The sequence below is a fragment of the Urocitellus parryii genome, unplaced genomic scaffold (genome assembly GCF_045843805.1).
Source record: "Urocitellus parryii isolate mUroPar1 unplaced genomic scaffold, mUroPar1.hap1 Scaffold_2595, whole genome shotgun sequence".
In the NCBI taxonomy this organism is placed as follows: domain Eukaryota; kingdom Metazoa; phylum Chordata; class Mammalia; order Rodentia; family Sciuridae; genus Urocitellus; species Urocitellus parryii.
This window is the reverse complement of record NW_027552528.1, coordinates 67,921-77,278: the sequence shown is the minus strand read 5'-3', so window position 1 is coordinate 77,278 and position 9,358 is coordinate 67,921.

The window sequence follows — 9,358 nt, the reverse complement described above, 5'->3', positions numbered from 1 at the left end:
GATTGGGTCAGAAAAGAGACAGGCCATTCCCACCCCTCTCTTCAGACACTCTGACAAGGAGCCTGGGGCCCACCATAGCAGAGAGGTGACGTCACCAGAGTTCGGCCGATGAGATTCCTTCCTAGTGAAATCCGCTTTAGCAAGTGTGTGACTCCCACCCCCACCAGATACAAACAGCCTGGAAACCTCAAAAATCTCTCCATGGGCGTGTCAGTAGGGGCGGAGGGAAGTAGAAGAAATTCTCGATCCCCAACTCCTCCTACCGCCAGCGATGACACCCAAGGTCTTAGCCGACAGTTTCCGGGGGCGTGCCCACCAAAGGGGTCCGGAAAAATTAAACTGTTGGTTCCCAGATTACCACTCCACAGCACTGGGGCTTGGATGAATGACAGAGAGAGTGCTTAGTCATTCGGGAAATACGGCATGCAGTGGGGCTGCAAGTGTAACCAGATCCTTGGGGAACCGCCTCCGGTGAGCAGGACCGGGCTGGCGGGCAGGAGGAAGGGGGGAGGGGCAGGAGAAGTGAAACGGCACTGGACTAACAGGATTGAGAGACTCCCAGGAGGTGCCTTAGAGGGATTGCTGTCAGCACATAGAGGGCAGAAGCTCGGCTCGGAGGGCACAGCTCCGCCTACTGGAAGAGAAGAAAATGGATCTCTAAGACTTCAATTTTTTTTTTAAATTTCTATTTTATTAGTTTTTTTTCTCCCCTTTTCTTTCGTTCTTTCTTTCTTTCCTTTTTCAAGTTTTATTGTTCTTTCCATTCTCCTCTATTCTATCTATCTCTCTCTCCTTCCTTCTTTTTAAGAGCACCTTCCTTCCCCTACCCCCCCAACTTTCATCCCAAGCATTACGTCTTCCATTACATGTAATTGTCTAAATGCAAATAGGTGAATGTTTCGAGGCTGTCTATAGGGCTCCTAAATATCTAGCTACTACCAACACCCTGATCCAATTGCCTGTTAGTATCCCCTTCCAGTAGAGCAATCTTCCAAAGTAGCCAAGACATACTAACCCTCACACCATCATAGCACCTAACCTAAATATAAAGTCCTAAGAACAAACAACAAATCACTATATGCATACAGAATCCAGAAGCCTTTTATGAGCTGAATGAATCACCTTTAAAGTACAATAAAACCCAACATTTCAAGGCATAGTCTCCCACCACAAATAAGAGACCACACAGATATACAAAACCAAAACAAATTTATAGGAGAAAACAGAAACACAGCAGTTAAACAGAGCTGGAAAGTAACGTGAACAACATGAAAAAACAAGGGAAAAAAAGGATTACAAACAATGCAGGACAACTTAAATCTACAGGAGAACCAACTGGCATCAGAAAAATGGACAGAGAAAGAACTCAAGGCATACCTGATTCAGATGGAATGGAATCTTAGAAAAGTCATTAGACAGCAAGTCAAAACAATGAAAAAATACTTTGAAAACAAATTGCATAAGCAAATTCAAATTGCAAAGAAGGAACTCTACCAGGAGATAGAGATTTAAAAAAAAAAATCAAACAGTAATCCTAGAAATACAGGAAACCATAAACCAAATTAAAAACTCAAACAAGAATATTGCAAATAGACTACATCAAATAGAAGTCAGAACATCAGATAATGAAGACAAAGTGTATCAACTCGAAAAGAATATAGTCAATGCAGAAAGGATGTTAAAAAATTGCGAGCAATCTATCCAAGAGATATGGGATGTCATAAAAAAACAAACTTTAGAGTAATTGGGATAGAAGAAGGCATAGAGGTTCAAACCAAAGGAATGAACAATCTGTTGAATGAAATAATCTTAGAACACTTCCCAGAAATGAAAGATGGAATGGATCGCCAAATGGATTCCAACCAAGAATATTGTATCCAGCAAAATTAAGCTTCAGATTTGACAATGAAATTAAAATATTTCACGATAAACAAAAGTTAAAAGAATTTGCAGCCAGAAAACCAGCACTGCAAGGCATTTTGAGCAAAATACTACAACAAGAGGAATTGAAAAACAGCACCCAAAATTAACAGTGGGAGGTATCTCAGTAAAGGGGGAGAAAAATAACCAAAGAGGAAAAACTAGCCAAATAAATAAATAAGCATGACTGGAAGTACAAACCATATATCAATAGTAACTCTAAACGTTAATGGCTTAAATTCACCAATCAAGAGACATGGGCTAGTATCCTGGATTAAAAAAACAGATCCAACAATATTTTGCCTTCAGGAGACTCATATGATAGGAAAAGACTTACACAGGGTGAAGGTGAAAGGTTGGGAAAAATCATACAACTCACATGGTCCTCGGTAGAAAGCAGGAGTGGCCATACTCATATCAAATAAAATCAACTTCAAACCTAAGTTAATCAAAAGGGATAAAGAAGGACACTATATACTGTTAAAAGGAACCATCCACCAACAAGACATAACAATTATCAATATGTATGCACCAAACAATGGTGCTGCAACGTTCATAAAACAAACTCTCCTCAAGTTCAAGAGTCAATAAACCACAACACAATAATTATGGGTGACTTCAACACACCGCTCTCTCTATTGGACAGATCCTCCAGACAAAAGCTGAATAAAAAAACTATAGAACTCAATATCACAATCAATAAGCTAGACTTAACTGAAATATATAGAATATATCAACCATCATCAAGTGGATACACATTCTTCTCAACAGCACATGGATCTTACTCAAAGATAGACCATATATTATGCCATAGGGCAACTCTTAGTAAATATAAAGGTGTGGAGATAATACCATGCATCTTATCTGATCATAATGGAATAAAACTGGAAATCAATGATAAAAGAAGGAAGGAAAAATCCTGCATCACCTGGAAAATGAACAATATGTTACTGAATGATCAATGGGTTACAGAAGACATAAAGGAGGAAATCAAAACATTCTTAGAGATAAATGAAAATACAAACACAACATATCGGAATATACGGGACACAATGAAAGCAGTTTTAAGAGAGAAATTCATCACCTGGAGGTCATTCCTCAAAAAAAGAAAAAAAAAAAAACAACAACATATAAATGAACTCACACTTCATCTCAACACCCTAGAAAAGGAAAAGCAAAAAAAAAAAAAAAAAAACAGCAAATGTAGTAGAACACAAGAATTAATTAAAATCAGAGCAGAAAGCAACGAAATTGAAACAAAAAAATTGAAAAATTGATACAACTAAAAGATGGTTCTTCAAAAAAATAAATAAGATGGACAGACCCTTAGCCATGCTAAAGAAGAGGAGAGAGAATTCAAATTACTAACATACGGGATGAAAAAGGCAATATCACAATGGACACTACAGAAATACAGAACATAATTAGAAAGTGTTTTGAAATGCTATATTCCAATAAAATAGAACATAGTGAAGATATCTATAAACTTCTTAAGTCATATGATCTGCCCAGACAGAGTCAGGAGGATACACGCAACTAAACAGACCAAAAACAAAGGAGGAAATAGAAGAAGATATAAAAAGACTACCAACCAAAAAAAGCCCAGGACCAGACAGGTATACAGCCGAGTTTTGCAAAACCTTCAAAGAAGAATTAATATCAATACTTTTGAAGCTATTTCAAGAAATAGCAAAAGAAGGAGCTCTTCCAAATTCATTCTATGAGGCCAACAACACCCTGATCCTGAAACCAGACAAAGATACTTCAAAGAAAGAAAACTACAGACCAATATATCTAATAAACTTAGATGCAAAAATCCTCAATAAAATCCTGGCGAACCAGATACAAAAGCATATCAAAAAAAATTGTGCATCATGATCAAGTAGGATTCATCCCCATGATGCAAGCCTGGTTCAATAAATGGAAATCAATAAATGATATTCACCACATCAATAGACTTAAAGATAAGAACCACATGATCATCTCGATAGATGCAGAAAAAGCATTCAACAAAGTACAGCATCCCTTTATATTCAAAACACTAAAAAACAGGAACGTACCTCAACATTGTAAAAGCTATCTATGCTAAGCCTCAGGCTGGCATCATCCTGACTGGAGAAAAACAGAAGGCATTCCCTCTAAAATCTGGAACAAGACAGGGATGCCCTTTCTCACGACTTCTATTCAATTTAGTTCTTGAAATACTAGCCAGAGCAATTAGACAGACAAAAGAAATTAAAGGCATAAAAATAGGAAAAGAAGAACTTAAATTATCACTATTTGCGGATGATAGGATCCTATATCTAACAGACGCAAAAGGGTGTAGAAAGAAACAACTAGGGCTTATAAATTAATTCAGCAAAGTGTCAGGATATAAAATCAACACCCATAAATCAAAGGCATTCCTGTATATCAGCGACAAATCTTCTGAAATGCAAATGAGGAAAACCACTCCATTCACAATATCCTCAAAAAAATAAAATACATGGGAATCAACCTAACAAAAGAGGTGAAAGATTTATACAACGAAAACTACAGAACCCTAAAGAGAGAAATAGAAGAAGATCTTAGAAGATTGAAAAATATACCCTGTTCATGGATAGGCAGAACTAACATCATCAAGATGGCGATATTACCAAAATTTCTCTAAAGTTTAATGCAATGCCAATCAAAATCCATATGGCATTTCTTGTAGAAATAGATAAAGAAATCTTGAAATTCATATGGAAAAATAAAAGACCCAGAATAGCAAAAGAAACTCTAAGCAGGAAGTGTGAATCAGGTGGTAGTGTGATACCAGATTTAAAGTATACTACAGAGCAATAGTAACAAAAACAGCATGGTACTTGTATGAAAACAGGCAGGTGGACCAATGGTACAGAATAGAGGACACAGAGACTAATCCACAAAGTTACAACTATCTTATATTTGATAAAGGGACTAAAAGCATGCAATGGAGGAAGGATAACATCTTCAACAAATGGTGCTTGGAAAACTGGAAATCCATATGCAACAAAATGAAACTGAATCCCCTTCTCTCGCCAAGCACAAAAGTTAACTCAAAGTGGATCAAGGAGCTTGATATCAAATCAGAGACTCTGTGTCTGCTAGAAGAAAAAGTTGGCTCCAATCTACATATTGTGTGGTCGGGCTCCAAATTCCTTAATAGGACACTCATAGCACAAGAGTTAATAACAAGAATCAACAAATGGGACTTACTTAAACTAAAAAGTTTTTTTCTCAGCAAGAGAAACAATAAGAGAGGTAAATAGGGAGCCTACATCCTGGGAACTTTACTCCTCACACTTCAGATAGAGCCCTAATATCCAGAGTACACAAAGAACTCAAAAAAACTAAAAAATAAGATAACAAATAAACCAATCAACAAATGGGCCAAGGACCTGAACAGACACTTCTCACAGGAGGACATAAAATCAATCAACAAATACATGAAAAAATGCTCATCATCTCTAGCAGTCTGAGAAATGCAAATCAAAACCACCCTAAGATACCATCTCACTCCAGAAAGATTGGCAGACATTATGAAGTCAAACAACAACAAGTGCTGGCAAGGATGTGGGGAAAAGGGTACACTTGTACATTGCTGGTGGGAATGCAAATTGGTGTGGCCAATTTGGAAAGCAGTATGGAGATTTCTTGGAAAGCTGGGAATGGAACCACCATTTGACCCAGCTATTCCCCTTCTTGGACTATTCCCTAAAGACCTTAAAAGAGTGTATCATAGGGATACTGCTACACTGATGTTTATAGCAGCATAATTCACAATAGCTAGACTGTGGAATCAACCCAGATGCCCTTCAATAGATGAATGGATAAAAAATGTGGCATTTATACACAGTGGAGTATTACTCTGCACTCAGAAATGACAAAATCATGGAATTTGCAGGGAAATGGATGGCACTAGAGCAGATTATGCTAAGTGAAGCTAGCCAATCCCTAAAAAAAACAAATGCCAAATGATATCTTTGATATAAGAAGAGCAACTAAGAACAGAATAGGGAGGAAGAGCATGAGAAGATCACCATTAAACAGCAACAAGAACGGGGAGGGAAAGAGAGAGAGAAGGGAAATTGCATGGAAATGGAAGGAGACCCTCATGGTTATACGAAATTACATTCAAGAGAAAGTGAGGGGAAAGGGAAATAAACAAGGGGTAGAAATGAATTATAGTAGATGGGGTAGAGAGAGAAGATGGGAGGGGAAGGGGAGGGGAGGGGGGATAGTAGAGGATAGTACAGGCAACAGAATACAACAAACACTAGTATGGCTATATGTAAATCAATGGATGTGTAACCGATGTGATTCTGCAATCTGTATATGGGGTAAAAATTGGAGTTCATAACCCACTTGAATCAAAGTGTGACATATGATATGTCAAGAACTATGTAATGTTTTGAACAACCAACAATATTTTTTTTAAAGGGAGGGAAGAACAAACTAATTCAAGTTGAAAGGCAAAAATAAACCCAAATGACTGAAAATGCAAATCATATCTGATTAACATCTTTGAGTTCTGATAGGAATCAGCCAATTTTATGAGACTTTCAAAGAAGAACTAACACCAACACTTCTCAAATCATTCCATGCAATAGAAGAGGAGGGAACTTTTTCAAACTCATTCCATAAAGCTGGTATCACCCTGATACCAAAACCAGACAAAGACACACCAAGAAAAGCAACCTCAGACCAATAACCCTGATGAACTTAGATGCAAAAATTCTTAATAAAATTCTGGAAAAATGCCTACAAAATCATTTTAAAAATATAGTGTCCTATGATCAAGAGGGGTTCAGCTAAAAAAATGCAAGTTTGGTTCAACATAATGGAAATCAATAAATGTAATACATCACATCAATAGACTTAGAGACAAGAATCATACTTTCTCAATAGATGCAGAAAAAACTTTGAAAAAGCACAGCAAGCATTCATGTTCAAAATTCTAGAAGAACCAGGGATATAAGGAACATGTATTGTAAAAGCTATATATGCTAAACCCAATGCCAACGTCATCCTAAATGGAAAGATTGAAAGCATATTCTCTTGAAATACTGGTACAAGATAAGGATGCCTGTTTCACCACTTTTTATTCAACATCATCTTGAAACTCTAGCCAGAGCAAGGGACAGAAGAAAGAAATTAAAGGAACATGAAGAGAAAAAGAAGAACTCAAACTATCCTTATTTCCTGATCACATGATTCTATATTTAGAGAAACCAAAAATCTCCACTAGAAAACTTCTGCAACTCACAAATAAATTTAGCAAAGTAGGGGGATGTAAAATCAACACCTATAATTCAATTGCATTCCTATACATCAGTGATGAATTGACTGAAAAAGAAATTAGGAAAACTACCCCATTCACAGTAGCCTCAAAAATATATATATTTGGGAATCAATCAAAAGAGATAAAAGACTTTAACAAGGAAAACACAGAACTCTAAAGAATAAAATTGAAGAATACCTCAGGAGATGGAAAGATCTTCCTTGATCTTAGAGAGGTAGAATTAACATTGTCAAAATGGCCATACTACCACAAGTGCTACACAGATTGAATAGATTTCCTATTAAAATCCCAGTAACATTTTCCATAGGAATAGAAATAATCAGTCATAACATTCATTTGGAAAACACAAGAGGCCCAGCATAGCCAAACCAATCCTTAGTAAGAAAAATGAAGCAGGAAACATCACAATACCAGACCCTTAAGTTATACTACAGAGCTACAGTATCAAAAACGACATGGTGTATGAGCACCAAGCAGACAGGTAGACCAATGGTAAGAACAGAAGACACAGAGATGAATCCACAGAAATACAGTGACCTCATACTAGACAAAGGCGCTGAAAACACACATTGGAGAAATGATAACCTCTCACAAAAATGGAGTGGGAAAAACTGGAAATCCACATGTAGCCACATGCAATTAAACCCTTGTCTCTCAACCTGCACAAAACCCAACTCTAAGTGGATCAAGAACTTAAGCATTAGACCAGAGACCCAGAGACCCCAATCTACCTCATGTTGGCTTAGGAACCAACTTCCTCAATAAAACTCCTAAAGCGCAAAAAGTTCAATCAAGAGTAGATAAATCTGGGGCTGGGGATGTGGCTCAAGCGGTAGCGTGCTCGCCTGGCATGCGTGTGGCCTGGGTTCGATCCTCAGCACCACATATCAACAAAGTTGTTGTCCGCCGAGAACTAGAAAATAAATATTAAAAATTCTCTCTCTCTCTCTCTCTCTCTCTCTCTCTCTCTCTCTCTCTCTCTCTCTCCTCTCTCACTCTCTCTTTAAAAAAAAGTAAATAAATGGCATGAAACCAAACTCAAAAGCTTTTTTACAGCAAGGGAAATGATCAAGAATGGGGGGAGAGGATTTACAGAATGGGAGAACATCTTTGCCACCCACATTTCAGACAGAGCACTAATCTCCAGGATATAACTCAAAAAACTGAACACCACAAAAACAAATAACCCAATCAATCAATGGGCATAGAAAATGAGCAGACACTTCATAGAGAGAGAAATACCAATGGTCAACAAATATAGAAAAAAATGTTCAATATTTCTTGAGTTTTTTGGTTTTTCTAGCAATTAGAGAAATGCAAACTAAAACTATACCGAGATTTCATCTCATGTAGGTCAGAATGGCAATTATAAAGAATATGAGTAACAATAAGTGTTGGTGAGGATGTGGGGGAAAAGTTACACTCATCCATGGCTGTGGGACTGCAAAGTGGTGCAACCACTCTGGAAATCACTGTGGAGATTGCTCAGGAAACTAGGAATGGAACCACCACGTGGATTTAAAATCAGCGAACTATAGTGATGCAGGCACATCAATGTTAACACCAGCTCAACTCACAATTGCTCACTGTGGAACCAACACAGGTGTCCTTCACCAGATGAATGGGTGAAAAATATGTGCTACATACACACCATGGAATATACCCAAACAAAGAGGAGTGATACGCATTGCCAGTCAGTGGATGGAATGGGGGACTGTCATGCTAATGGGAGTTATTCAAACTCCTCAAACTAAAGACCCAATGCTTTCTCTAGTATGTGGATGCTATCTCACAATAAGTGGTGGGTAGGAAAGAATGGAATTACATTGGATTTGTCAAAGGGGAATGATGGAAAGGGAGGGGCAATCTGAATATAGAAGACAGTAGAATGAAATGGACTTGACTTTTCTATGTGCACATGAATAAATGACCCCCACAAAAATTTGTGAAATTAAAAAGATAACTCTTATTTGGTAGTGTTTGATGTCAGTTCTTGGTTTGGTGCCCTGTGTCACAGGCTGACTCATGTACTCTCAAACTTTCTACATTCAAGTCCTAACTCTCAGACTTTGATACTGAGGTAACATTGGAAGGCAGAACCTTTACCGATATAGTTATGGTATGTTCACATGA